This window comes from Bufo gargarizans, chromosome 1, assembly GCF_014858855.1.
Source record: "Bufo gargarizans isolate SCDJY-AF-19 chromosome 1, ASM1485885v1, whole genome shotgun sequence".
Lineage (NCBI taxonomy): Eukaryota > Metazoa > Chordata > Amphibia > Anura > Bufonidae > Bufo > Bufo gargarizans.
In genome coordinates, this window is record NC_058080.1 from 619,319,119 (window position 1) to 619,346,904 (window position 27,786).

Sequence of the window (27,786 nt, forward strand, 5' to 3'; positions counted from 1 at the left end):
GTCAAAATGTGCCATGCTGATAGACTCATACCCAAAAAGACTGAGTGTTGTATTAAAATCAAAAGGTGCTTCAACAAAGTATTAGTTTAAGGGTGTGCACATTTATGCAACCATATTATTTTATTTTTATATTTTTTCTTCCCTCCACCTAAAAGATTTCAGTTTGTTTTTCAAATGAGTTGTACAGTTTATAGGTCACATTAAAGGTGGAAAAAGTTCTGAAATGATTTATCTTTGTCTCATTTTTTTACTGCACAGAAACCTGACATTTTAACAATTAATTGACTTTTTAGATCCACTGTGTATAAAGAAGGACATATATAAGTATGTATGTGTATGTATGTTCCGCGATCACTCAAAAACGCAACCATCGATTTCAACGAAACTTGATATACACATCCCTTGCTACCTGGAAAGAAATCTGGGACGTACGGTTCCTGAGATATTCCCATCACATAACCTACATTAGCCAATAGAAGCCTGCAGGTCTTTCTCTTCATATCCCAACTGCCATACACACAGTCACATGACCCTTATCAGCCAATAGAAGCTCACAGGTCCTTAGTCTCCACATACACACAGTTTTACACCAGGTTTCCATAACAACCCAGCCATTTTTCTTCACTTTTGTAGTTCAGTTTTAAAAGGGACAGGGTGCTGTGGATGACACTGTTAAGGGAACGGAGTGCTGTGGAGGTGACAGCTCAGGGGGCTGGTGAGGTGGCCTGAATGGCTACCCTCAAAAGGCAGACTTAAAGACCCCCCCCCCAAGGTCGACTGAAGACCGGTACGGCGCAGGCGCGAGATTTAGAACACAGACAGGGCCAGCCAGGGGACGAGAGCGCTCGCTGGCTCCTGTCAATCAACAAGAGGAGGGGGCGTTTTTTTTAAAGCAGGATGCGGCTGCTACCAGCAAGTAACCGCCCTACTTGCTGGTTGAGAGGTAATTTACATATTATAAAAGTGCCGTTTTTAAAGAAACTACTGAACGAAAAAGGGTAAGAGCACTATATAGTGAAAAATCGCAGTTTAAGGATTTTAAATAGCCCAAAAACGAAAAATGACTTTTGGAGGGTGACAGAAACCCTTTAAGGTGGCCAAGGGGAGGTCCGTTAATACAGGGTGCCCGGCCGCACCCCTCGCCGTCCGGTGCCCAATGCCGCATTCCCTGTCTTCTGGTGCCCCCTTCTACAGCTCAGCGCAGCCTCCGCAATCCTACCCGTCCCTCTGCCAGATCCCGCACCTACGCACTAGGCTCAGCCTAATGCGCTGCGGACTCCTGGCAGCGACTTCGTTGAGCGAAGTGCGCATACGCCGGACTGATGCGCATGCGCACTTCGCTCAACGAAGTCGCTGCCAGGAGTCCGCGGCGCATCAGGCTGAGCCTAGTGCGCAGGATCTGGCAGAGGGATAGTAAGGATTGCGGAGGTGGCGCTGAGCTGTAGAAGGCGGCCCTGGGCACCGGACGGCGAGGGGTGCGGCAGGGCACCCTGTATTAACGGACCTCCCCTTGGGCACCTTAAGTGAGTGATTGACAGGCTATAAAAACCTGTTTTTTGGGCAAACAGAGCCACGGTGAAGTTTAGTAAGGCCAGCTTAGGATTCTTATTATTACTCCGGACATGAGCATATGTTTAGGTTATAGGGGTAAAATCTCATGACAGAATCCCTTTAAGAATCCTAGGATAGAGCAGACAAACGGCAGTGAAGGGGGGGGCGTGGCCAGCACAGTGACGTCTCGTTTACAGGCTTGTAAATGAACTTTATCAGAGCAGGGAGAGAAGCTGACATCACAGGTCATGTGACCCCCCAGTGAAATCTGAGAAACCAGCCACTGGAGATAAAGTGAGTGAATTGGAAAGCTGTTACATTTGCCCAGTTAGGAAGATAGAAAGAACAAAAAAATAACTCGGACAACCCCTTTAAGGGGGCGGGTTATTGTGGAAATCACCGTTAACGAGACTGGGAGTACTGTGGAGGTCACTAATAAACGTGCGGCTGCTGTGAAGGCCACTGTTCAAGGGGTACTGTAGATGTCACTGTTTTAGTGGATACTGTCGATATCTTTTAATGACATACACAAATATTAAAATAAATAGATGAAATATACCCGTCCGAAGCCAGGTCCTTCTGCTAATATATATATGAGTAGGACGTATATGTGTGTGTGTGTATATATGTATGTTCCGCAATCAGTCAAAAACGCACCCACTGATTTCAACTAAACTTTGTATACACATCCCTTTCTACCTGGAAAGAAGTCTTGCGGGGGTCACAGCTCTCTAGGATGTACAGTTTAAAAAATTACCTGCTTTAGGGTACTTTCACACTTGCGGCAGAGGATTCCGGCAATCCGGACGCAAACGGATGCATTTGTGAGACGGATCCAAATGCAGATCCGTCTCATAAATGCATTGCAATACTGGATCCGTCTTTCCCGTTGTCCGGTATTAATTTTTTTCCTCATTTTTAAAAGGTCTGCGCATGCGCAGACCGCAAAACCGGATATGTTTTAGCCAAACACTTGGGGCCGGGGCCAGCATTAATGCATTTCAAGTGTTTGGCCGGAGAGCAAACTGCAACATGCTGCAGTATTTTCTTTGTCCAAAAAACGTAAGAGGGACTGAACTGATGCATCCCGAACGAATTGCTCTCCATTCAGAATGCATTAGGATAAAACTGATCAGTACCGGAAAACTTTAACGCAAGTGTGAAAGTACCCTTAGCCAATACAAGCCTGCAGGTCTTTCTCTTCATATCCCAACTGCCATACGCAAGGTCACATGTCCCTTATCAGCCTATAGAAGTTCGCCTGCCCTTAGTCTCCACATACACAGTTTTACTCCAGGTTTCCATAACAACCCAGCCATTTTTCTTCACTGCTGTAGGTCAGCTTTAGGCTAGGGCTGAACGACACATAGGGTACAACTACACTGCTACACGTGTCGCGCGACTGATAGTTTATGGTGTTGCACTACGACAACCATGTTATAAGGGAAAATAATACAATCTACAGAACACCGATCCCAAGCCCGAACTTCTGTGAAGAAGTTCAGGTTTGGGTACCAAATATGCGCGATTTTTTTTTTCACGCGAGTGCAAAACGCATTACAATGTTTTGCACTCGCGCAGAAAAATCGTGTGTTCCCGTAACGCACCCGCACATTTTCCCGCAACGCCCGTGTAAAAGGTGCCTAAGGCTACTTTCACATCTCCAGTCTGAATTCTGGCAGGTCATTCTGCTGCCAGATGTGGACCGAATGTCCCCTGGTCTACTTAATGGGGTCCAGCCGAGATCCATACGCATTCTGGCAGACAAGCGGAAAACCGACCGGACACAAACCGCTGCACGCCGCTTGTCTGCCTTCACGGCCATGCCGGAGTTTCACACTGGAGGTGTGAAAGTAGCCTAATGTGTAGCATTGGGCATCTCTCTACATCTAAACAAAGGCTCATGTCCATGTAGGAGAGTGTTTGATGGGTGAACTTAGTAGATGTGATTGTTAATCGCCTCTTTTTGCATGACTTTTACCTTCTGCTGCACGACAACCACCCTGTGGGATACCCCGTCAACCACTTAAAGGAGTGTTCCAGGATTTTAATACTAATGTAGTATTCCTCAGGAAAGCTCATCAATATCTGAGCAGAAGGTGATTGACACCCCACTCCCCTGCCCATCAGATGTTCCCGAGTACCCCTGGTAGACTGGCACAGGAACGAGCAAGTGCACTCGATTGTTTCCAGAATCCCATAGAAGTGAATGGAGAGAGCACCACGCAGGCGCAGCCACCTCTCCATTTACCTCTATGGCAGTTCCAGAAACAGCAAAGCCAGCACTTTGAATGGGGTGGCTGTGCTGTTCGAGAGATGGAGGTGGGTTCGCACCCATCGGACATTAATTTCATATGTCACTGAAGTGCGAGATGGCCCAACCTCTTTAAGGTGGCCATACACATTAGATAGAAGCTGGGTCATGGTTGAACAGAGACAATCAATCATCTGGTGAGCGTTCATTGTGCAGATACGGCCACACACATCTTAGTCCAGTGATGGTGAACCTTTTAGAGACCGAGTGCCCAAACTGCAACCAAATACCCACTTATTTATCGCAAAGTGCCAACACGGCAATTTAACCCGAATACCAATATAGTATATCTTCCATGTACTTTATCATTTAGCTATAATAGCTTAATAGCCTACATTCAGTGCGCTGCCTGTGCTGTTCATAGTGCGCCTGCGCTGATGAATGGCAGGAAAAGGCTAAAGCATATTGGTACGCCATAGACTTTCTCCAAGGCGCGGGTGCCCACAGAGAGGACTCCGAGTACCGCCTCTGGCACCCGTGCCATAGGTTCGCCATCACTGTCTTAGTCCATATTGGCCGTTACAGTTGTTCAAACTGCCCATACACGTTCAATGAACGCAGGCGATGGACAAAAGAAAACGTTTCAAATGATAATGGTCTGTCACTGGTCAGCTAAAACCATCCTTTCTTGTTACATTTCACCCATCAAACCTTAGTTTTGGTTGAATTTGATGAACTTTAGGACAATATCTATGGCCACCTTTGCATGCCATCCCACAGTACCATGAAGAAATGTGAACAGTGGCAAGACGGAACAAGTACCGGTAATGCATGGAAATAAACAGCACTTTAATGGGGTTGTGCAAGAATGGCTGGACCTGTAAAGGAAAGATGACTTACCTGCTTCCTGCTCCTACTCAAGGCTTACAATGCTCCAAGGCAGGGTTTCTCAACTCCGGTCCTCGGGACCCACCTACCAGTCTGGATTTGAGAATATCCCACAGAATGAATACCTGTGGTAAGTCCTGATGCATTGACACTAATTATATCACCTGCTCAATACTAAGGAAATCCTGAAAACATGACTGGTAGGTGGGTCCCGAGGACCGGAGTTGAGAAACCCTTCTCCAAGGGCTTCTTCAATATCAACATCAAGTTTGACATTGCCACAGCCAATCACTGGCTGCAGCACAGACCAGATCCCCTCACATCATGACAAATGATCACATGACGATCTGGTCTCCACCGCAGGCCTGGAGGAGAAGGAGCCAGCGCTGGGAAGCAGGTAAGTCATCTTTCCTTTACAGGTCCAGCCAAGTGGACCCTCCACCATTCTTGCACAACCCCTTTAATCAGTTTATGTCATTTATATTAAACCAGAGAACGCGTTCAAATGAGAAATTGTATAGAAATCTGAAAATCTCTCTGTCCTTTCTGTGGTGGATCTGCTCACAATTTTTGCACGGGTCTTTGGTCTGGTTTAATGTTCCGCATAATTTAAGCTCAATCATCTTCCTACTGGAGGAAGGAGGGCCAGTTCTGTAGAAAACATTCATGTACACGGATACTTTTTCATGCAAATCCAGAGAGAACACAAGTTGGTTCCTCCATGGAGAACATAAAAAGCCTTTTCCCTCCTCTCAGCTCTTTCCATTCACTTTTCTGGCACTGGTATCACACTTGGAAGAAGACTATGTGAACCCAAGTCTAGTTCTCAAGGTCCGAACAATGCACTTTGGACATTTAATTAGCAAGTTGTCACTTGAGCTACCATAAAAGAGCTCTTCTAAAACAGCAAGCTAATCAAGTAAGAAAGCGGCTATACCAGGAGAAGGATGGCGCTTCCAGTAGAAATCGGGCCCAGTTATTACACAAGCTTCCAGTTCACACGGTTGCCCCATCTCTAGCCTCCAGGTCAGGGGATCTCCTGCGTTATGGTCTGTGTGTGTGCCGGGAATAGCACAAGTTTCACCAAAGATATTCTGCCGCTTTCATCTTTTTAATAATTGTCTTTCTCCACCAATATTATGTGACATTTTTTGAAAAATCATAATTCCTGTAATTCAACACTATACATTAGTTTGATGCAATCCAGTCCGTTTCTGTCAAGCAGAAAATCAAATCTGACCCTGCTTTGAATAGGTGTACATTGCGTTTAAGGCTACTTTCACACTCGCGTTTGGTGCGGAACCGTCATGGATCTGCACAAACGTTTCCGTTCAGATAATACAACCGCATGCATCCGTTCAGAACGGATCCGTTTTTTATTATCTGTAAGGGCTCTTTCACACTTGCGTTGTCCGGATCCGGCGTGCACTCCATTTGCCGGAATTACACGCCGGATCCGGAAAAACGCAAGTGAACTGAAAGCATTTGAAGACGGATCCGTCTTCAAAATGCGTTCAGTGTTACTATGGCAGCCAGGACGCTATTAAAGTCCTGGTTGCCATAGTAGGAGCGGGGAGCGGGGGAGCAGTATACTTACAGTCTGTGCGGCTCCCGGGGCGCTCCAGAATGACATCAGAGCGCCCCATGCGCGTGGGGCGCCCTGACGTCACTCTGGAGCGCCCCGGGAGCCGCGCGGACTGTAAGTATACTGCTCCCCCGCTCCCTGCTACACTTTACCATGGCTGCCAGGACTTTAGCGTCTTGGCAGCCATGGTAACCATTCAGAAAAAGCTAAACGTCGGATCCAGCAATGCGCCAAAACGACGTTTAGCTTAAGGCCGGATCCGGATTAATGTCTTTCAATGGGCATTAATTCCGGATCTGGCCTTGCGGCAAGTGTTCAGGATTTTTGGCCGGAGCAAAAAGCGCAGCATGCTGCGGTATTTTCTCCGGCCAAAAAACGTTCCGGTCCGGAACTGAAGACATCCTGATGCATCCTGAACGAATTTCTCTCCATTCAGAATGCATTAGGATAAAACTGATCAGGATTCTTCCGGCATAGAGCCCCGACGACGGAACTCTATGACGGAAGAAAAGAACGCAAGTGTAAAAGAGCTCTAACATAGCCAAAACGGATCCATTTTTTATTATCTGTAAGGGCTCTTTCACACTTGCGTTGTCCGGATCCGGCGTGCACTCCATTTGCCGGAATTACACGCCGGATCCGGAAAAACGCAAGTGAACTGAAAGCATTTGAAGACGGATCCGTCTTCAAAATGCGTTCAGTGTTACTATGGCAGCCAGGACGCTATTAAAGTCCTGGTTGCCATAGTAGGAGCGGGGAGCGGGGGAGCAGTATACTTACAGTCTGTGCGGCTCCCGGGGCGCTCCAGAATGACATCAGAGCGCCCCATGCGCGTGGGGCGCCCTGACGTCACTCTGGAGCGCCCCGGGAGCCGCGCGGACTGTAAGTATACTGCTCCCCCGCTCCCTGCTACACTTTACCATGGCTGCCAGGACTTTAGCGTCTTGGCAGCCATGGTAACCATTCAGAAAAAGCTAAACGTCGGATCCAGCAATGGGCCAAAACGACGTTTAGCTTAAGGCCGGATCCGGATTAATGTCTTTCAATGGGCATTAATTCCGGATCTGGCCTTGCGGCAAGTGTTCAGGATTTTTGGCCGGAGCAAAAAGCGCAGCATGCTGCGGTATTTTCTCCGGCCAAAAAACGTTCCGGTCCGGAACTGAAGACATCCTGATGCATCCTGAACGAATTTCTCTCCATTCAGAATGCATTAGGATAAAACTGATCAGGATTCTTCCGGCATAGAGCCCCGACGACGGAACTCTATGACGGAAGAAAAGAACGCAAGTGTAAAAGAGCTCTAACATAGCCAAAACGGATCCATCTTGAACACCATTGAAAGTCAATAGGGAACGGATCAGTTTTCTATTGTGCCATATTGTGTCAGTGAAAATGGATCTGTCCCCATTGACTTAAATTGTGTGTCAGGACGGATCCGTTTGCCTCCGCATCGTCAGGAGGACACCAAGACGCTGCAAGCAGCGTTTTGGTGTCCGCCTCCAGAGCGGAATGGAGGTGTAATGGAAGCAAACTGATGCATTCTGAGCGGATCCTTTTCCATTCAGAATGCATTAGGGCAAAACTGATCCGTTTTGGACCGCTTGTGAGAGCCCTGAACAGATCTCACAAACGGAAACCGAAACGCCAGTGTGAAAGTAGCCTAAATTTTCACCTCACATGGATCCAGAGATCTCCCCATCCATCGCTCGGCTTGATATTCGTCAGACTGACAGCTCAGGGCGCGTGTCCTTCCCGCTGAAGCTCTCTCCCTATTACAGCTCAGGGGACGTGTGCCGTTTTTGCTTCAGCTCTCTCCCTATTACAGCTCAGAGGGGCATGTCCTTTGTTCTGCAGCTCTCTCCCTATTACAGCTCAGAGGGGCATGTCCTTTTTCTGCAGCTCTCTCCTTATTACAGCTCAGAGGGGCATGTCCTTTGTGCTGCAGCTCTCTCTCTCTCTCTATTACAGCTCAGAGGGGCATGTCCTTTGTGCTGCAGCTCTCTCTCTCTATTACAGCTCAGAGGGGCATGTCCTTTGTGCTGCAGCTCTCTCCCTATTACAGCTCAGAGGGGCATGTCCTTTGTGCTGCAGCTCTCTCCCTATTACAGCTCAGAGGGGCATGTCCTTTGTGCTGCAGCTCTCTTCCTATTACAGCTCAGAGGGGCATGTCCTTTGTGCTGCAGCTCTCTCCCTATTACAGCTCAGAGGGGCATGTCCTTTGTGCTGCAGCTCTCTCCCTATTACAGCTCAGAGGGGCATGTCCTTTGTGCTGCAGCTCTCTCCCTATTACAGCTCAGAGGGTCATGTCCTTTGTGCTACAGCTCTCTCCCTGTAACTGTCACAACTTCTAACAGTACATACTGCTGAAGGATAGATGTGTGCAGTAGGTGGACATGCACATTACTATACAAATTTAACACCAGGCAGCACCATTAGGGTCCATTCACACGTGCGTATGTGTTTTGCGGAGCCGCGAAACACGGACACCGGTAATGTGTGTTCGTCGTGTGTGTTCCGTTTTGCGGACTGCACAACGCCAGCACTCTCATAGAAAATGCCTTTTCTTGTCAGCATTTATGATCCCATTGCAGCCAAAGGGGGTTTCGGCTGTGCCAGATACAGTGAACTCCAGCAGGCTGTTCCTCTGCTGGATTTCCCAATGCTGATGTCAACATAGCCTTACTACTTTCTCTCCTTTTAGTATACACACCTGATTTTGGCTTAAAGGGGTATTCCGGTTAGATTAAGTTATCCCCTATCCACAGGATGGGGGTAACTATTATATCAGTGGGGGTCCTACCGCTGAGTAGAACATGTGAGCGTCCACTGCATTCATTTGAATAGGAATTCTGGAGATAGCTGAGCACTGTACTCCACCATCTCCGGAACTCCCAAAGAAATGAATGGAGCGGCCACATGCATGTGCAACTAGCCGCTCCGTTCATTTCAGGGGTGGCAGCAGGGGGTACAGGGCGCCCATTCTCGTGACCGGTGGGGGCCGCACTTATTTAAGCGCTATCCCCTATGCTGTGGGTAGAGAAAGAGGTTTTCTCAATAGTTATAAAAAGATTAGCTTTCAACATAAAGGGACAGTTAAAAGAAGACATTTTCTAAATACATTGGTCAGTAGATTTTACTTTAGTCATGAACTATAGAGCCTAGACAGTTCAGCAGATCTCTCACTGCACACAGGTGTCTATGGTAACCTGATTATCTGAGAGTAGGAGTGACCTAGGCCCCTTTCACACGGGCGTCACGGAAGAGGTCCGGATGAGTTGAGGGAAACCCGCGCGAGTGCGCACACACAAGTTGTCACAGTCCCTCAGGAGACTGATGTCAGGAAATGAAGGCGTTTGGCTGAGCATGGATAAATCTAACAGCCTCCTTGATTTCTCTTGATTCAGTGTTGATAGGGTTAATGACCACTTCCCTTTCCTCAGCTGTTGCTCAGTGGTCATCACTTCTACCCTTTATAGTCTCACCCCTCCCTTCTGACTATGTGGTTGATAGCTTCATTTGGGTTTGGCTGAGCTCGTGTGAGATCCTCTCTGGTGGTCCCGGTCTGCCATCTCTGCAGAAGTTAAGTGTTTGTTTGTATTTGTTATATTCCCTGTTGTTGTATCTGGACCTGAGACAGAGACTTCCATTCATCCATCTGGGAGGAATGGGTTGTCTCTGGTCCTATACTTCTTCCAGGGCATTATAGGGAAATCAGGGCCTAGGTATCCTGCTTATGAATATTCCTACCTTCAAGGTCTATTCATACTGATAGGTAGTCAGGGACCAGATTAGTGTTGTCTAGGAGATGACCTGTTTCTTCTCTAGTTTCCAGGCCCAGTTACTGTTCCCCTTCCCTCCTGTGTTCAGTGTGGTCGAACCCCACCCCACTGATTGTGACCCAATTTCAGTCAGTTTTGTGTGTTCAGTTTTTTCCACAAAACTTTTTAATGCATTTTGCACGTGCATGATAAAAAACGGAATGTTGGGACCCAGACCCGAACTTCTTCACTGGGGTTTGGGTCGGTGTAATGTAGATTTTATTATTATTTTCCATTATAACATGGTTATAATGGGAAAAAATTAGCATTCTTTTAGGGCTGCAACGATTAATCGATGTAATCGATTATATTCGATAACTGGATTCGTTGTCGACGAATCGAGTTATCGAATAATCGCCAATTCGTTGCTATTCGGGCGGGCGGGCGGTCGCTGCATCTTTATTTTACCTTTTTACAATGACGCTCCCGCTCCTGTAACAGCCAGGCAGAGCGGATGGCGGCGTAACGTCACTCACTCACGTGACACGCCTGCTCCGCCTCCTTCATTCATGAAGTGGGCGGAGCAGGCGCGTCACGTGATTGAGTGACGTTACGCCGCCGTCCGCTCTGCCTGGCTGTTACAAGAGCGGGAGCGTCATTGTAAAAAGGTAAAATAAAGATGCAAGCATCGGGGCCGGGGCTGTTAGGGGGAAGGGGGAGGGGGGATCTGTCTATGGCACTGCTATGGGAAGGGGGGTCTGTGTATAGCACTGCTATGGGGAGGGGGGAGGATCTGTCTATGGCACTGCTATGGGGAGGGGGGGTCTGTGTATGGCACTGCTATGGGAAGGGGGATCTGTGCACTGTTATGAGGAAAGGGATCTGTGCACTGTTATGCCCATAACAGTGCACATATCCCCCTCTCCATAACTACGTCGTCCACAGATCCCCCATAATAGTGTCGTCCACAGATCCCCCATAATAGTGTCGTCCACAGATCCCCCATAATAGTGTCGTCCACAGATCCCCCATAATAGTGTCGTCCACAGATCCCCCATAATAGTGTCGTCCACAGATCCCCCATAATAGTGTCGTCCACAGATCCCCCATAATAGTGTCGTCCACAGATCCCCCATAATAGTGTCTTCCACAGATCCCCATAATAGGCATAATAGTGTCGTCCACAGATCCCCCATAATAGTGTCGTCCACAGATCCCCCATAATAGTGTCGTCCACAGATCCCCCATAATAGTGTCGTCCACAGATCCCCCATAATAGTGTCGTCCACAGATCCCCCATAATAGTGTCGTCCACAGATCCCCCATAATAGTGTCGTCCACAGATCCCCCATAATAGTGTCGTCCACAGATCCCCCATAATAGTGTCGTCCACAGATCCCCCATAATAGTGTCGTCCACAGATCCCCCATAATAGTGTCGTCCACAGATCCCCCATAATAGTGTCGTCCACAGATCCCCCATAATAGTGTCGTCCACAGATCCCCCATAATAGTGTCGTCCACAGATCCCCCATAATAGTGTCGTCCACAGATCCCCCATAATAGTGTCGTCCACAGATCCCCCATAATAGTGTCGTCCACAGATCCCCCATAATAGTGTCGTCCACAGATCCCCCATAATAGTGTCGTCCACAGATCCCCCATAATAGTGTCGTCCACAGATCCCCCATAATAGTGTCGTCCACAGATCCCCCATAATAGTGTCGTCCACAGATCCCCCATAATAGTGTCGTCCACAGATCCCCCATAATAGTGTCGTCCACAGATCCCCCATAATAGTGTCGTCCACAGATCCCCCATAATAGTGTCGTCCACAGATCCCCCATAATAGTGTCGTCCACAGATCCCCCATAATAGTGTCGTCCACAGATCCCCCATAATAGTGTCGTCCACAGATCCCCCATAATAGTGTCGTCCACAGATCCCCCATAATAGTGTCGTCCACAGATCCCCCATAATAGTGTCGTCCACAGATCCCCCATAATAGTGTCGTCCACAGATCCCCCATAATAGTGTCGTCCACAGATCCCCCATAATAGTGTCGTCCACAGATCCCCCATAATAGTGTCGTCCACAGATCCCCCATAATAGTGTCGTCCACAGATCCCCCATAATAGTGTCGTCCACAGATCCCCCATAATAGTGTCGTCCACAGATCCCCCATAATAGTGTCGTCCACAATTTGTTTTAATATGGCCTTTGAACATAATTTTTCAAGTAAGATCATATAAACCTCTCTGTTTTGTCGTTTTTCCCGATTAATCGATTAATCGTAGAAATTAATCGGCAACTAATCGATTATTCAAATAATCGTTAGCTGCAGCCCTACATTCTTTAATACAGAATGCTTAGTAAAATGACCATTTAGGGTTAAAAAAAAAATAATTATATATATATATATATATATATATATATATATATATATATATATATATATATATATATATATATATATATACACACATACACAGTACAGACCAAAGGTTTGGAGACACCTTTTCATTCAAAGAGTTTTCTTTATTTTCATGACTATGAAAATTCTAGATTCACACTGAAGGCATCAAAACTATGAATTAACACATGTGGAATTATATACATAACAAAAAAGTGTGAAACAACTGAAAGTATGTCATATTCTAGGTTCTTCAAAGTAGCCACCTTTTGCTTGTATTACTGCTTTGCACACTCTTGGCATTCTCTTGATGAACTTCAAGAGGTAGTCACCTGAAATGGTTTTCACTTCATAGGTGCACCCTGTCTAAGGTTTAATAAGTGGGATTTCTTGCCTTATAAATGGGGTTGGGACCATCAGTTGCGTTGTGGAGAAGTCAGGTGGATACACAGCTGATCGTCCTACTGAATAGACTGTTAGAATTTGTATTATGGCAAGAAAAAAGCGGCTAAGTAAAGAAAAACGAGTGGCCATCATTACTTTAAGAAATGAAGGTCAGTCAGTCCGAAAAATTGAGAAAACTTTGAAAGTGTCCCCAAGTGCAGTCACAAAAACCATCAAGAAACTGGCTCACATGCTGACCGCCCCAGTAAAGGAAGACCAAGAGTTACCTCTGCTGCGGAGGATAAGTTCATCCGAGTCACCAGCCTCAGAAATCGCAGGTTAACAGCAGCTCAGATTAGAGACCAGGTCAATGCCACACAGAGTTCTAGCAGCAGACACATCTCTAGAACAACTGTTAAAAGGAGACTGTGTGAATCAGGCCTTCATGGTAGAATATCTGCTAGGAAACCACTGCTAAGGACAGGCAACAAGCAGAAGAGACTTATTTGGGCTAAAGAACACAAGGAATGGACATTAGACCATCTGGAAATCTGTGCTTTGGTCTGATGAGTCCAAATTTGAGATCTTTGGTTCCAACCACCGTGTCTTTGTGCGACGCAGAAAAGGTGAACGGATGGACTCTACATGCCTGGTTCCCACCGTGAAGCATGGAGAAGGAGGTGTGATGGTGTGGGGTGCTTTGCTGGTGACACTGTTAGGGATTTATTCAAAATTGAAGGCATACTGAACCAGCATGGCTACCACAGCATCTTGCAGCGGCATGCTATTCCATCCGGTTTGCGTTTAGTTGGACCATCATTTATTTTTCAACGGGACAATGACCCCAAACACACCTCCAGGCTGTGTAAGGGCTATTTGACCATGAAGGACCTGGCCTCCACAGTCACCAGACCTGAACCCAATCGAGATGGTTTGGGGTGAGTTGGACCGCAGAGTGAAGGCAAAAGGGCCAACAAGTGCTAAGCATGTCTGGGAACTCCTTCAAGACTGTTGGAAGACCATTTCAGGTGACTACCTCTTGAAGCTCATAAAGAGAATGCCAAGAGTGTGCAAAGCAGTAATCAAAGCAAAAGGTGGCTACTTTGAAGAACCTAGAATATGACATATTTTGAGTTGTTTCACACTTTTTTGTTATGTATATAATTCCACATGTGTTAATTCATAGTTTTGATGCCTTCAGTGTGAATCTACAATTTTCATAGTCATGAAAATTAAGAAAACGCTTTGAATGAGAAGGTGTGTCCAAACTTTTGGTCTGTACTGTATATACTACAAAAAAATTACTCACCTCATCCACTTGATCGCGCAGCCATTATTGTCTTTTTTTTTCCTTAAAGGACCTTCGCTGACGTCATTGCGCTCACCACGTGGTGATGTCAGCGCAGGTCCTGCTGAATGAAGATAGAAGGTTCTTCTATCTTCATTCAGCAGGACCTGCGCTGACGTCACCGGGCTCCCCACGTGGTGAGCGCAATGATGTCAGCGAAGGTCCTTTTGCAGGTCCTTCAAGAAGAAAGAAAGAAGACAATAATGGCTGCGCGATCAAGTGGATGAGGTGAGGAATTTTTTGTAGTATTCTTTTTTTAACCCTAAATGGTCATTTTACTAAGCATTCTGTATTAAAGAATGCTATTATTTTCCATTATAAGCATGTTATAATGGAAAATAATAAAGTAAATAGACTTTAATGGGGTCCTGGGGCTCATCCCTATTTATTCACATCTCCTTAGCAACCATCCGTGAAAATCGCATTGCATCCGCACTTGCTTGTTGATGCAATGCGATTTTTACGCAGCCCCATCATTTCTATGGGCCTGAAAAACACAATATAGAACATGCTGCGATTTTCACGCAACGCACAAGTGATTCGTGAAAAACATCGCCCATGTACACAGCTCCATTGAAATGAATGGGTCACGCATTGTACCTGCGCAGAAAACTCACCCGTGTGAAAGGGGCCATAAGGTTTAGCAAGATTACCTGCAGTAAGCAAAAGGTCCAAGTGTTGTGAGGACTGAGAGGCATGGCTTTACCTGTAATTGTGTTAGAGATCACAATCTCCTGCTCTGTCAGAATAAGGCCCCTTGCAGACGAGCGTTCCTCCCGCAGCGAGTTCGCAACGTAGGTCCCGGCCTGACCTCCCAGCACTGACCGGATTCACATAGCATTATATTGATTTATGATGCTATGTAACACTTACAGTTCTGGAATGTATTGGATAACACTGACAGCATTATGCCAGCGTTTTCCAATACATTCCAGAACTGTAAGGGTTACATAGCATCTAGGGCTGCAGCTAACGATTATTTGAATAATCGACTAGCTGTCAATTTCATCGATTAATCGGGAAAAACACAAATGACAAAAAATATTTATATGATTTTACTTGAAAAATTATGTACAAAAACCATATTAAAACAATCTTCAGAGTTACATAATTATAAAAATGCAATAGGAAAAGGGGGACAAAATTTTTATTGAGGGAGGGGCCTATTTACATTTTAACAAAACTAGTCTGTATACCCTAGTATGTACACTCCTATTATACACATGGGGGTATGTGCCGACTGGGAAGAGCATTGCATCATAGTGTCTGGACTACAGACACTAGGGTGCAATGCTTTGCACATACCCCCATGTGTATAGCAATGTGCAAAGGCCTGGGACACTGTGGCAATGCGGCAGTAACAGTGGCAGCATGAGCCCTGAGCAGAGCACATTATACAGCGGGCAACTGGCCTACCGACAGCAGGTGGGCTTAGCGTGGTACGGATGAGGTCCTCCGGGGCAGGCTGAGGCTCTGTAAATGTGCACACGACGTAGCATTATGCACGAAGTAGTGCATCAGGTGGTGATTGTGTGTGTGGGGTGTGGGGTGTGGGGGGGCAAGCACACTACCACGGCACGGGTAAGGTAAAATTACAGGGAGCGTTGACTCGCGGACACCACGCGTGCACCCTCAGAAGTCTTTTCTCCTTACCCTCACACTGCGCATGCACAGATTGTGTAATCTCCTTACCCTCACAAGGGTTAGGATTATGCCCCTTCAATATGCTGGGACTTAAAGGGAATCTGTCACCTAGTTTTACCCTATAGAGCTGCGGACATGCACGGATAGATGTCCGCAATATACCTGTCCCACAGCTCTTTTTTGTTTTTTTCGTTTAAAAAATGATTTTATAGATATGTAAATTGGCCAAGTAAGGTACCCAAGGCGTGCTTACTTACAGTTTAGGAGCCCAGCACCGCCTGCATCCAGGAATCTCCTCATTGCTCACAGTTACAGTGCCCTAATCTTGCGATGCGCAAACTAGCGCATGCGCAGTTCGTTTACTGATGCCAGCAAAGGGAACGAACACTTTGCTGGCACTGTGCATGCGCTAGCTCGCACATCGCGAGATATGGCACTGTAACTTTGTGAGCAAGGAGGAGATTCCTGGATGCAGGCGGTGCTGGGCTCCTAAACCATAAGTAACCAGAGGTCCAAAACTGATCAGTTTTGCCCTAATGCATTCTGAATAGATAAGGATCCGCTCGGAATGCATCAGTTTTCCTCCGTTCCGCCTCCAGACCGGAATGGAGGCAGACACCAAAATGCTGCTTGCAGAGTTTTGGTGTCCGCATAACGATGCAGAGGAAAACGAATCCTGACACACAATGTAAGTCAATGGGGACGGATCCGTTTTCACTGACAATAGAAAACTGATCCGTTCCCCATTAACTTTCAATGGTGTTCAAGACTGATCAGTCATGGCTATAGAAGACATAATACAACTGGATCTGTTCATAATGGAAGCAGGCGGTTGTATTATTGTAACGGAAGCGTTTTTGCTGACCCATAACAGATCCGCAAAAAACACTAATCTAAAAGCAGCCTGAGTTTGCTTTTCCTCTGAGCTCATGTTTGGAGAGGCTAGCTGCTCTGATGGCTCCTATATGCTATACATAAAATATAAGGGGTGTAGTAGCCCAGAGGGGAGAATCGTGGATGGTCAGTACGTCTCCCTGAGAATGTATGCCTCAGTGATATAATTCCCGGAAATAAGTATACCAGTAACATTAGGTTGCTGGGAGGTTTTCATTAAAGTGGATTTTGGGTCCGGGTCTTCGGAGTGACCAGAGAGCTTGGGTGGAATAGGTCACTCCCATACTCCATCCAGGGTTTTCCTACTGTGTGGTTAAAAAGGATGTGGGACTCTCAGCTGAGGAGATAGTGTGCACAGGCTAACTAAAGCTGAACAAGCTAAGAGGGAGGATTTGGTCCCTGAAAGACCCCCGAGAGTGGTGAGATCATATTGTTGTTACCTGATTTGGACTGAACACAAAATGTGGGACTTTAAGTTATGCAATATTTGTGGGCTGAAGAAAGCTTAAAGTTTGGACATGTTTACTTTTGTTTGCTGAAATAAACACTGCCTGTGGTGAAGAGTGAACTGACACGCGTGTATGTGTGCACAGTGACAGAGTTAAAACCCCCACAGGGGGAAACGGTTTCCTAACATCTCAAATTCATTAAAGGGGTTCTGCACTTTCATTTAACTGATGAACTATCCTCTGGATAGATCAGCTTCTGATCGGCGGGGACGGGGCTAAGCTCTGTTCACTTGTTGTGACGTCAGTGAGAAGGCCGCAGCGCTGCTGGAGCGCCGCTGCCTTCTCAAACAGCTGATCAGCGGGGGGTCCCAGGTGTCGGACCCTCGCCGACCAGAAGCGGATCTAACCAGTAGATAGATCATCAGTTAAATTAAAGTGCAGAACCCCTTTAATACAGAAATACAAAAAAGCTTAAAGAGGTATTCTCATCTTAGACAATGGGGGCATATCGCTAGGATAGGTGTGGGTCCCTCTGGGACCCGCACCTAGAAGGAGAACAGAGCCTGGGAGAGTTGTGGCTGGAGGACCCCAGGTTTCCCAGGGTCTGTCCACCAGCAGGCACAGCTCCCCACCTCTCTCATTGAAGTGAATGGGAGCGCACCGCACATGCGCGGCCACCGCTCCCATTCATTTCTATGCCAGTGCTCTGCTATTTTCAACGGCTCCATAGAAATGAAAGGAGGGCGGCTGCACATGCTCGGTGCGCCCTCCCCAAGTTTCTCCGCTCCATTCTCCTTGTAGGTGCGGGTCCCAGAGTTGGGACCCGCACCTATCAGACAATAGGGGGCATATCCTAGCGATATGCCCCCATTGCCTAAGATGGGAATACCCCTTAAAATTAAGTTATCGCTTAAACATGCACCATCTAACATAGTCGGCGCAGGCACAGTGAGGAAGCCGGCATCAGGAGTGCGGGATTCACTCATTGCGCCAAATACAGAAGCGCACGGCGCAGGCATTGGTACACAATACTTAGAAGTTTCACGTCAATCAACAGGAGCGGGGCGGAGAGACGCGATGGGCGGCAGAAATGGTTAGTGGAAGGAGCCTCTAGGTGCTGAAAAGACGCCCACATAGCACCTAGAGGCTCATTTGCATATCAATAAAAGTACTTTTTAAGGTTAACGGCAGCAGACAAAGTTGATAAAAGAACACAGTTAGGTACTGACTGACTAGCGATGTGCTAGTGTCAGCAGCTAAATAGGTCAAAATCTGGTGGTAGAAGCCCTTTAACATTGACCTTCATAATGGCAGAACATACAAGTTCATTTCTCAAGCTTTTACAACCTGCCAAGTCTGTGGTACAACCAGAACCATTGTACAGACCAGCACCAGATCCCGCAGTCCTGTTATTCCCGTCCATCGGACCCTATTCTGCTGCTGGTATGTCAGCAAGAAGTAGGGCACGGGTGACACGTTCCATGCAACATGAAGAGTGCAACGTTGCTGCATGCCACCATCGTTGTCGCATGTCGTCTTCATAAACGCCGCGGTCACGTGGGCGTGTGGCTGCAGCGGGCTCTAATGAAGACTGAACTGCCTAGTTGGTCTGTATTGTTAATGGCCCTGCAGCACCTTCAATACTGTGCAGCCATTAACGCCACAGTCCAACTAAACGGAGCAGTCTTAATTAGCTTAAAGAGGTTATCTAGGTAAAGATTACCTATCCTCAGGATACGTAGTCATTATCCCATCCGCAGGGGTCAGAGTCCCAGCACCCTAGCTGATAAGCTGTTTCAGGGAGCCCCTGCCCTCAGAGGGCTGGTGAGTGCTCCCAACAGCTTTCCAAAGACAGCGCCATACATTGTATAGTGGCAGTGCTTGGTATTGCAGCTCAGCCACATTCACTGCAATCAGGCCACGCGGCTGATATATGCCGACATCACATGGACTAGGAAGAGCCACAGCGCTCATGCAGCGGCCGGCCTCTAACAGCTGATTGGCAGGGGTCCCACTGATCAGAAAATTACAGCGACACGCGATCATGCTGAGTGGCCGTACCCTAACACACCAATCCACTGTTCTCATGGGAGATAAGCTGTTACCAGAGATGTCTGATTATGTAATGAACAGGGAGGGGAGGGGGCACTGCTAGGCGTCTCCTATCTACTCTGAAGCGGGCTGCTGAAATCCAGCATGCCTGATCCCTATCTCTCCTGACATTAATCACTTGGAGGCTGACAGGACCTAATGTGTATGGCCTAACACAACTACAGGAGCAGACTACACAAGGTGAATTTGCATCACAATGGGCCTCGCCCTTCTCCTATTTGTGTGTTAATGTGGACAGAGTACACAAACGCGCGGTGTGAATGAGCGTTTAGAATTCCACACTGATCTACATCAACCACCCATCTGCTGCCTTATTTTAGCCAAGCACCTCTCTCGCACCATGTCCAATAGGTTTCTAAAGCCAGTGGAGCAGATATCCATGGAAACTCAATGAGGAACGCCTGTATAAACTGCTGCGGGCTCCAGAAAAGGTTTACATTCTCTATAGAACAAGCACAATCTAGTTTAAATAAACAGAAGTGCCATAAAAGCAATGTTACATGGAAATATTATAAGAAATTAAAATATATAGCCGTTCACACTCCTGCTTGACCTGACAACAACGCGTATTTAGGGCAATATGGATTTTGGACCACTACATGTGCACTGCCCTATACAGGTCTCATGCACACAGCTGTGTCCGTATTGCTGCCACAAACCACAGATCTGTAAAATACAGACACCTTCTATGTGCATCACTAGAAATGACTATTCTTGTCTGCAAAACAGACAATAGGACATGTTCTGTATATTGCGGATATGGAGAGCACAGAGATTACATACTACATCCATGCGCTGTCCTTTTTTGCAGACCCATAGAAATGAATGGGTCCAAGTTCAATCTGCAAAAAAAGGGGTTCAGACAAGGATGCGAAACATGGTTGAGTGTATGAGGCCATATACTGTATCAGCACAATGGTGCCCAACAGAACATTCATATGGCTTCTGCCAGGTTAAAGGGTTTCTACCACTTGCAGATCACATATTTGGTGATCAGACACTAGCGATCCGCTAGTGTCTGATGTAGCTTACAAGCTAATTATTACCTTAATCCGTTCGGCCCATACCTCAAAAAAAGCACTTATATCTTTATGCAAATGAGCCTCTAGGTGCTATGCAGGCGTTTTTCCAGCACCTAGAGGCTCCGTCTACCTTGCAGTTTGCCGCCCAGCGCCTCGCTCCAGCACGCCCATCTTCAACTCTATTCGATCCTCCCCCTGCTTCTGCCTTCCGAAATCTCGCGCCTGCGCCGTTCGTCGCGGCATTCGGCGCAGGCGCAGTCAATGTCTGACCGCTCCGTGCTCAGACATTTCCACTGCGCCGATGTCATCGGCGCAGGCGCAGTGGAAATGTCTGAGCACGGAGCGGTCAGACATTGACTGCGCCTGCGCCGAATGCCGCGACGAACGGCGCAGGCGCGAGATTTCGGAAGGCAGAAGCAGGGGGAGGATCGAATAGAGTTGAAGATGGGCGTGCTGGAGCGAGGCGCTGGGCGGCAAACTGCAAGGTAGACGGAGCCTCTAGGTGCTGGAAAAACGCCTGCATAGCACCTAGAGGCTCATTTGCATAAAGATATAAGTGCTTTTTTTGAGGTATGGGCCGAACGGATTAAGGTAATAATTAGCTTGTAAGCTACATCAGACACTAGCGGATCGCTAGTGTCTGATCACCAAATATGTGATCTGCAAGTGGTAGAAACCCTTTAAAGGGGTTGTCCAGGTTTAGAGCTGAACCTCGACAGCCCTCCATTTTCACCCAGGCAGCCCCCCTGACATGAGCATCGGAGCAGTTCATGCTCCGATGCTCTCCTTTGCCCTGCGCTAAATTACACATGGCAAAGGCATTTTTCTGAGTTCCGGTGACGTACCGGGCTCTCTATGGGGCTGACAGGAAGCCCGGTGACGTCACCGGCACTGATGGGCGGGATTTGGCTCTGCCCTAGCCAGTAAAACGGCTAGGGCAGAGCTAAAGCCCGCCCCTCAGAGCCGGTGACGTCACCGAACACACTGCTGGGCGGAAGTTACCGCCCGGCAGTGTGTTATTGAAAACAAAAGATCCCGTGCCCTGCGCGATCTAGCGCAGGGCACTGGAGCGCATCGGAGCATGAGATGCTCCGATGCTAGGCTCAGGGGGGCTGCCGGGGTGAAAATAAGGGTATGTCCGGGTTCAGCTCTGAACCTGGACAACCCCTTTAATGGAGCCTTATACACATACACTGCCCGTCAAAAATATTTATTCAGACCTCCTTTAGCTTTGATTACGGCACACATTCGCTGTGGCATTGTTTCGATAAGCTTCTGCAATGTCACAAGATTTATTTCCATCCAGTGTTGCATTAATTTTTCTCCAAGATCTTGCATTGATGTCTGACTGCTGCGCAAAGCCTTCTCCAGCACATCCCAAATGGAGCTAAGGTCTCGACTTTGTGGTGGCCAATCCATGTGTGAAAAATGATGTCTCATGCTCCCTAAACCACTCTTTCACAATTTGAGCCCGATGAATCCTGGCATTGTCATCTTGGAATATGCCCATGACATCGGGGGGAAAAAGTCCATTGATGAATAACCTGGTCATTCAGTATGTTCAGGTAGTCAGCGGACCTCATTCTTGGCGCTCATACTGTTGCTGAACCTAGACCTGACCAACTGCAGCAACCCCAGATCATAGCACTGCCCCCACAGGCTTGTACAGTAGGCACGATGGGTGCATCACTTCATCTGCCTCTCTTCTTACCCTGATGCCCCCATCACTCTGGTACAGGGTAAACCTGGACTCATCAGACCACATGACCTTCTTCCATTGCTCCAGAGTCCAATCTTTATGCTCCCTAACAAAATGAAGCCTTCTGGTTTGCCTCACTGATTAGTGGTTTTCTTACGGCTACACAGCTGTTCAGTCCCAATCCCTTGAGTTCCCTTCGCATTGTGTGTTTGGAAATTCTCTTACTTTCACTATTAAACATAGCCCTGAGTTTTACTGTTTTTCTTCGATTTGATTTCACCAAACGTTTAAGTGATCGCCCATCACGATCATTCAGGATTTTTTCCCGCCACATTTCTTCCTCAAATACGATGGGTCCCCACTATCCTTAGTTTTTAATAATGCGTTGGACAGTTCTTAACCCAATTTTAGTAGTTTCTGCAATCTCCTTAGATGTTTTCTCTGCTTGATGCATGCCAATGATTTGACCCTTCTCAAACAGACTAACATCTTCTCCACGACCACGAGATGTGTCTTTCGACATGGTTGTTTAAGAAATGAGAAGCAACTCATTGCACCAGTTGGGGTTAAATAACTTATTGCCAGCTGAAAGATAATCGCCCATGCAGTAATTATCCAATAGGAGGCTCAGAACTATTTGCTTAGTTAAATCCAGGTGGCGAATATTTTTTTGGGACAGGCAGTGTATTTGATACTATATGCTTAGAGCTTTTCCTTGCATATAGGGATTCGCATGAAACTTTGTTAGAATATGTACGGGGCGAGCTCTCCGTACAGTATTAGAATGTATTTGCTCATATGAGCTGAAGTTATTACTTTGTGAAGTCTCGCGGGACTTAGGGTAATAACTTCAGAAGTTAATTTTTACTATTAAAAACCTTTTACCCGAACTCTGTTTTGGTTCCAAGTGGTACCTTCACATTTTCTGTGCTGCCATATTATGGTGCCACACTGCCCACGGGTGTTTTGGATCTCCTGCTTCTTCAAACATCCCAAAGCCAAGTGCTTGTTGTGTTTTGTTCTAGGTCTCAGGGAGACGCGGGTTCCTTAATCTGAGAAAGGACCATCTGTCTCTTCTCCTGCTACCTATTCTAGGGATTGTCAGTATCAGCAGGGCCTAGGCCTAGGTATCCGGCGTCTGAGCATTTTCACCATCAGGATCTGCTCATACTGGCAGGAGTTAGGGAAAGGCCTAGGGATTACTACCTCCATCCCTCTTCCTTAGCTTTTGAGGCCTAGACTGTTGTCTACTACTTTTGTGTGTATCTGGCGTTTTCCCCTTCCCCACTACCCGGGACAGCAAGCCCATCTATACATGAAACACTGTCCACAAACCACCATGAGCGCTGGGTGTGGCCTGGCACGGCATTTAAGGAGACACTGAAGCTAGCTCTCCCGGATGAAAATCCGGTAATCCTCCTCCATCCATTCAGTATACACACTGGAGTTTGGCCAAGCCGAGCATCCCCATTATGAAGCATCAAAGTAAGAAGGCGAGCATCCCCATTATGAAGCATCAAAGTAAGAAGGCAAGGGGAGTGCTCAAAGCAAGATGGTGTGGAATAAAGGCAACAGAGATAGCGGCGCGATTAGAGAAATTTGCAAGACTTGCGCCCACAAACACCCCCGATGAGTCACAGAGAGCTGGGTGTACTCGTCGCTTAGTGCCAATACAGCGAAAATAATAGTGAGCAATGGGGCTGTTGGAGAGGCAGCACTGAATATGGCGGCTGGAGCTGGAGAAAGCAATGCAGAGCCTACACCGGAAGCTGCTGAACCTACCATCAAAGATGTACTCAAGGCAGCCTGGGTCCAGTGGGTGCACTAATATCACCAGGATACATACTGGAGCTTGGCTCGGTTATTCGTCCCCCAGACAATAATCGCGAGCGCAAATTTATTTTGTAAAGTATGGCAGAAACTGAGAGACGTCACAAAAATCTGGGGATGTTGTGACCTTACACCTCTCTGGAGCAATCATACTTTATTAGAACTCGAAAAAGTTAGAAGGTTTTGGTAACTGGGAAAGTAAGGGCATATACTGGTTGTCACAACTCTCTATTAATGGGATACTCAAAAGCTTTGAACAACTGACGGAGGAGTTTGGCCTCACTAATAATCAGTTTTACCAGAATGCACAGTTACATCACGCATTGGCAGTGCAAGGAAGAGTAACTGATCTTACTGTACAAGCATATCCGAAAGGGAGGAGAGACTAAGGGAGCAATATCTGTCTTTTATAAGCTATTGCCTTCTTTCTATGTTATCATGCACAAAGCCATTGTTTTGGTCTGCATCCGAGCCGCAGTTTTGGCGGCTCGGATGCGGACCCGTTCACTTTAAAAGATGCGGACAGCACAAAAAATATATAACCTGTCCTATTATTGTCCGCGCTTTGCGGACAAGAATAGGCAGTTATATTAAAGGCTGTCCGTGCTGTTCTGTAATGTGCCAAACGCACACGTAAGCCATCAGCGATTTGCGGACCGCAAAACACAACGGTCATGTGCATGTAGCCCATCAGGAAGGCTTTCCACTGAAGGTCAGGAAGAAGTGGTCTCGAGAGATGGGTCCGATTACAGACTCACATTGGTCAGAGGTGCTATCTAAGGTACTTTCACACTAGCGTTATTCTTTTCCGGCATTGAGTTCCGTCCTAGGGGCTCAATACCAGAAAAGAACTGATCCGTTTTATCCCCATGCATTCTGAATGGAGAGCAATCCATTCAGGATGTCTTCAGTTCAGTCTTTTTGACTTTTCAGGAGGGAGATAATACCGCAGCATGCTGCGGTTTTATCTCTGTCCAAATTCTCTGGCATTTTTTCCCCATTGACATGCATTAACGCGGGATCCGGCCCAGAGTGTTCCGGCAAAACAGATCCAGCATTGCAGTCTGCGCATGCTCAGACCGCCAAAAATGTGAAAAAAATGAATAAAAAAAATGCCGGGTCAGTTTTTCCAGGTGACACTGGAGAGACGGATCCGTCATTTCAATGCATTTGTCCTACGGATCAGGATCCTGATCTGTCTGACAAATGCTGTCAGTTTGCATGCGTTTTGATGGATCCGGCAGGCAGTTCCCTGAAGTGTCAGTTTTGCAGTCAGCTGTTAGTATGGCTGTAAAGCCAATCCGGGCCGGTTCTTATTGGGAGCAGCCAAAGAGAAGGGTGGGTGGATGTTCCCCACGGTTCTATGCCGGGTTTTGGGCTGGGATATAAAAACCCAGCCAGCACGTTCAGCTGGGGTGGATTATCCTCCATGACAGAGAAGCTGTATCTTGAGAACTGCATGCTGGGGAAACGGGCCTCTAAAGCCTGCTGTGGACTGCGGGTGGAAGACTGCTGACCAGGTGAAGGTGGACTTTGTGTGGTGTGAACAGGCACCAAAACTGAACAGTTACTTTTGGCTTGTTTTTCCTATTGTGTGAATAAAACACTGAACTTTGCTTTACAACCTTGTTTTTGCCTCCGTACTGCGTCCGCTTACCCTGCCTACCAGAGCGAATCCCCAGAATGGGTATACGCAACACATCTAATTGCCTTAAGTGTGATATAGCAGAAGCACATCTAATCCATATGTTTTGGGAATGTGCTGCCTTGGGCCCTTTCTGGTGAGCAGTATTTTTGAGGTCTATAAAATCAGACTTCCAGCTGAACCGTTAACATGTGTACAGGGCTTATGACAAGAGTATTCCACAGAGGGTATTGGTATAAGTAGATCACTATATCAGGCTAGGAATATTGGATAAGCACTAATGTACCAACCAAAGAGGAATTTATTGCACGTATGAATGAGATAAATGGTTTAGAGAGGGTAGGGTATTATAAAAGAGATACTATTAAAAGGTTTGAGTCTATCTGGGGACCATGGCTGATTGGCTGGTGACGTCAGGATTGCCCTCTAGATGCCTGCTGACCATGTCAATAGGGTGATATTGCCAGGTAATATAAACATGGAAATGCTATAGGTCTGTTGGAATGTGAGACACATCAGGATTGAGGACTATAACATCACAAACCAATTGTATATGTTCAGTCTTTGGCTGGGTTTATATATGTTCATACATGTGGATTTGTACTAATTTGATATATGCACAAAATTGAGCAAATAAATAATAAAAATGATTTGATTTAAAAAATAAATGCCCTCTGGAGATAAATAAGCATACAGACGTTGCCCCTCGCCCACAGTATCTCAGGTCAGCGACTACAAGTGCTGTTCAGCTACCTGTCTATCAGGGGTCAGCGACCTCCAGCTGTTGTGAAACTACAACTTCCAGCATGCACACTTGCTTGGCTATTCTTGGTATGCCCGCAGAAGTCAATGGAACATTTTAGGAGTTGTAGCCTCCCAACAGCTGGCAGGACTGTTGTATATATTCTGACATTCTTACACAAACCGCCGGGGATCCCGGAATACATTCACCAGCCGCCCCAGGCAGTGCTCCACTGAACCATATGCCAGCCTTGTCCATACTCTACACTGGGCATCCACAATTAGGCTTTTCGGACACAAGGAACAGCAATGGAGACCTTGTCTACACAACAACCTTACTGGTAAACTGGCATCAGCCACCATATTAGCCCTGTCCAGCACAGCTCTTGATACACTGTCGAGGCTGTGTCCTCCCAGCAGGGGGGTCCTCTGCACCTCGTCCTGTGGGCACACTAGCAGCACCCACACTTAGTCACCCCCCTGGCATCTACACCCCCAGCTGCTGCCACCTGTGCCCCATGACAAACCAGCACCGCAGTAAACTCTGCCACTTCCTCTCCATTTTCAGCCTTTTATCTAAACAAACACCTTCTGTATGCCCCTTACTGGGCATTACTGCCACAGGTCAGTGCCTCCTCTAGAATAGTGGCACACTCCGCCGCCGCTTAGCACCGGGCACCCATTAGCCGCCCGTCTGCTTGCACTCACCCTTTATATTTACTCCTCCAACCGAGAAGGCAGCGCCGCCATCTTATGGTAGATGCTAGAATGGAGTTGTTAGAAGGAGGTATGTGACGTCACTGGTCACGTGCTCCTTCATGGTCACATGACGAAATGTGGGAAGTGCTGACAAACCCCGACTGCAGCAGCTTGTGGAGGGAGGAGGGGACAGCCTGCAAGCGGCAGTGTGAGGGAGGTGGGGGACAGCCTGCAAGCGGCAGTGTGAGGGAGACAGCCTGCAAGCGGCAGTGTGAGGGAGGAGGGGACAGCCTGCAAGCGGCAGTGTGAGGGAGGTGGGGGACAGCCAGCAAGCGGCAGTGTGAGGGAGGTGGGGGACAGCCTGCAAGCGGCAGTGTGAGGGAGGTGGGGGACAGCCTGCAAGCGGCAGTGTGAGGGAGGTGGGGGACAGCCTGCAAGCGGCAGTGTGAGGGAGGTGGGGGACAGCCTGCAAGCGGCAGTGTGAGGGAGGTGGGGGACAGCCTGCAAGCGGCAGTGTGAGGGAGGTGGGGGACAGCCTGCAAGCGGCAGTGTGAGGGAGGAGGGGACAGCCTGCAAGCGGCAGTGTGAGGGAGGATGTGCTGCTGTCCTGGAGTACACAGAGCAGCATATGGAGCTCATATAGGAGGGGGCAGTGGGGTTCGAGTGGAATATAATGCAATTACGGGAGTTTATAGTACAGATCCGGGTGTATTCTGGGCACATGAGGGTGCAGATCTTCAGTGAGGGTCTTAAAGGGGTATTCCCATCTTAGACAATGAGGGAATATATAGGTGCGGGTCCCACGGAGCGGGGAGCGCTGTGGCTGGAGGACCCAATCTTCTATGCTAATCTTCCCATAGAAGTGAATGGG

The 27,786-nt window shown here is 47.4% G+C and overlaps 1 protein-coding gene across 4 annotated transcripts in view; it reads right to left on the reverse strand.

The window, feature by feature from the left end:
• Positions 1–27,004, reverse strand: part of APC (APC regulator of WNT signaling pathway) — a 125,532-nt gene extending 98,528 nt beyond the window's left edge. For 3 of the 4 annotated variants that reach the window (XM_044275940.1, XM_044275941.1, XM_044275937.1), the window contains exon 1: positions 26,925–27,004. The gene's annotated coding sequence lies outside the window, so the exon portion shown is untranslated. The remainder of the gene's footprint in view (positions 1–26,924) is intronic. The other variant, XM_044275938.1, reaches the window with a different exon arrangement.
• Positions 27,005–27,786: the final 782 nt, after the last annotated feature.